Source organism: Mus caroli, unplaced genomic scaffold (genome assembly GCF_978045245.1).
Source record: "Mus caroli unplaced genomic scaffold, Mus_caroli_1 scaffold_4, whole genome shotgun sequence".
In the NCBI taxonomy this organism is placed as follows: domain Eukaryota; kingdom Metazoa; phylum Chordata; class Mammalia; order Rodentia; family Muridae; genus Mus; species Mus caroli.
Genome location: NW_028227259.1, coordinates 28,268,203 through 28,271,707, shown reverse-complemented (window position 1 = coordinate 28,271,707; position 3,505 = coordinate 28,268,203). Strand labels below are relative to the sequence as shown.

The following is a 3,505-nucleotide window of genomic DNA, read 5'->3' as shown; positions in this document are numbered from 1 at the left end:
ATAAAGGCTGCTAGAATCTTTATAACTGTTCCTTGTGGTCACTTTTGCCTCCCCATTCATTCAGAGAACCTCAGACTCTATAGGTTTGCAGACAACTGATGATTGATACTGTGTGTGTGTGTGTGTGTGTGTGTTTGTCTTAAAAGTGCCATCAAGCCTGGGTGGACAGCCTGCCTGTTGTGTTTGGACGGTGGTGTGGACATCCTTGGGGTGTCCAGGCTGCTTTCTTAGGAAGCATTCAGTGCTCTGATGTCTGCTGAGTGACTTCTCACTCAAGTGTAGGTTAGTAGATCCGAAGCTCTCCCTTCTCCCGGAATCCTTGTTACTTTAAAAATTGTTGTTATAGTCCTCCAAGTTGTGAGGCATGTTTTTCTCTCAGACACAAGTTTATTTTGGAAACTTGAGCTTTGAGGCCTCCTATCTCTCCACATTTGATTCTTCCTGTCAGTAATTCACAGCCATCCTGAATCTGAGAATAGTCAATGATTCTGCGAACCAGAGAGACTACCTCCAGGGAACTGTAAATACTTAAAAAAAATATTAGTTAGTGTGTGTGTTTACACACACGTATGGTCTGTATTTATGTGTGTGTGGTGTATATATCTGTGTGTATATGTGTTCATGGTATGTGTGTGCATGGTGTGTAAATGTGTGTGTGTGCAGTGTATATATGCATATATGTGTATGCTCAGTGTGGTGTGTATAGATGTGTATATGAGTGGTATGTATATGTGTGAGCACAAGTGCCAAGGTTCCCACATGAAGGTCAGAGACAACTTGATGTAGTTGGTTTTCTCTTCTTTCACCTTCACTAGGTCTGGGATTGAATCATGTCTGCAGGCTCGCATGTGCCTTTTCCAGTGGAGCTGTCTTACTGGATCCTTGTGTAACTTTCATTGTAGCATAATTATTCTTACTCTAAAATGGACTTTATTATTTTAAAATACTTAATGAATATTTATTACATGAATATACATTTCATTCACTTTGCTTGACAATGTGCTTTGGAGTGCTCACGTGCATATATATATATACACACACATACACATATATATATAATATATATATACACACACACACACAACTTTGTAATACTTGTATGCTTATAGTCTCAGCATTTACCTTGCAGAGGGAGGAGGGTCACTACAAGCTTGAGGTCTGCCTGTGGGTTTTAGGTCAGCTAGGGATATACTTGGTGTTTGGGATGGCTCACTGAGTAAAGGCTGTGTTGTACAAGCCCAACAACCTGAGTCTGATCTCTAGCACTCATAGTGCACAGAAAGAGAACTGAGATTCCACGGTTGTCCTCTGACCTCTATCTATACGCTGTGATATATATGCTAATATATGCTAATGTGCATACACATGTACACTACTAATAAAATGTTCCCCACAGTTAAAAACAAAGCAAAACCCAACATACACACACACACACACACACACACACACACCACACACTGTCTGTGTGTGTGTGTACATACACACACAGACAGTGTACTCATCACAGTCATGTGTGGGCAGCATCATCTAATACAAAGCCAGCTTAGCAGGAGACTGTTGAGTACACACGGGTGCTGTGCAGATAGGATGGAAAATACCATTCTACCATGCTGACAGCATGGTCCACCGTAGAGCGGTCTCTCCTCTCAATAGCATGTCTGACTGTATTGTAGCTTACTGCTGCTGTCACACTGCACAAGAGCCAGTGACAGGCCATGTTGCTAGAAAAGAGCAACACTGGGAGCGTGAAAGTCCAAGAATAATGCACGTGAGGGTGTTGTCTGCAAGTGTGAATTAACTGTATTAGTGTAGTATCAGGTGAGGCAGGCTACTAACAAAGGAAAGAGCTTTGTTTAGCTGCCAAGCTCAGGGGTTCAAGGGCATCAGTTCGGCTCTGGTGAGGGCCTTCTCATTTGCTCATGGTGTGGTAGATGGTCACAGTGGGAACATTGTGGGAGTGAAGACTGCATCTGGGTTCAGGAAGCCACAGAACACTGGGTGAGCTTCTGTAATGACCCTCTCTTGGGCATTATCTCAGTCTCTTCGGAGGGCAGAGCCCCCAGAGTGACCCAAAGGCTCTTTACATAATGGGTTCCTATTATGGAACCCTATTAGGCTAGCCAGGGAGATGTGTAGTGATAGTCTTGAGATATAGAGCAAGCCAGTGAGATGGCTCTCTGAGCAAAAGCTGTGTGAGCCTGACATGCTGAGTTTGATCCCCAGCACCCACTGTGGAAGGAGAGAACTGACCCAAGGCTGGTCATCACTTGAGATTTGTCATCATTTGAGATTTGCATCCTGCTTCCCCTGCCCCGAATAGTGGTGTCCCAGGACCAAGCCTCCTACTCATGAGGCTAGAGGACAGAGCACATCCATGCTGTAGCTGTAGGTATTTATGGATAGGAAATGACAGAGTGTAAAAGCCGCACGGCCTGTTGATTCAAGCAAACCCTGAGGGGCATGGAGCAAATCTGCTACCATGGAAGAAATCTACAGTATCCTGTGCTGTTTCCTGTGTGACAGAGATGCTCAACCACAGTCTCCCAATCAAGGGTTCGGGGTCTTTAGTTTTCTTTCATCCAGACACACATTTCTCTGCACTTCCTTGGGAACTTTGGCTCCTCACCACCTTCCAGCTGCTTTACTGCAACCAATCCTGCTTGGTCTGTCTGCCTCAGCCACATCCTCTGCATCTATATGTCAGTGTTGACACTCATGTTGGCCAAACTAGAGCCAGTGTAACTGGCTCAGACCCAGAGTGTCTACCTAATTCTATTTGCCACAAGATTGTTTTGAAACTCTTTTATTCATTCATTTTTTTTAAATTAAAATTGTGTGTGTGTGTGTGTGTGTGTGCATGTGTGTGTGTGTGTGTGTGTGTGTGTGTGTGTATGTGTGGGGTGTATGTGTTTATGTGAGTGCACATGCCTATGGAGGTAAGAGGTCAGCATTGGATGTGTTTCTCAATCACGCTCTAGCTTTTGAGACAGTGTTTCACGACCAACCTGTAGCAAACTAATTCGACTATACTGGCTGGCCAGTGACCTCCTATCTTGCCCTACCCTGCCTCCATGCTAGGCTTCTAGCCATGTGCCACTATGTCTTGGCTCTTTACATGGGTAACAACTCAGACCCTTAGGCTTGTGTGGCAGGCACACGTTGAACATCCTTCCCAGCCCAGTGATCATTTTAGTTTAGATATAAAATATAGAGAGCAATATGTTCTACTGCAATGCAACTACACGGTGCTGTCCTCTGCAACCCCGGCTCAGACACATCTTAGAGGAAGTATGTCAGAAGTGGGCAGTGGGGAGAACAAGGAAGGTGCCCAGAGCCTGCTTCCATTCTCAGTCTCCAGGGTGGAGCTGGGCTGCAACTGGGTCTGCAAGCCCTGAGAAAAAGACCCAGAGCTGTAAGTATAGGCTCAGAGCTGTAAGTATAAAGACTGGCTACCCTTAAGTCAATGATACCTACTTTCCTCTTCCCTCAATTTCCCAAGCATTCT

General features: G+C 44.8%; 1 pseudogene; it reads right to left on the bottom strand.

Annotated features, from left to right (window-relative positions):
• The window catches only part of LOC147005102 (actin-related protein 3B-like), a 242,741-nt pseudogene that overhangs the window by 194,427 nt on the left and 44,809 nt on the right, over positions 1-3,505 (bottom strand).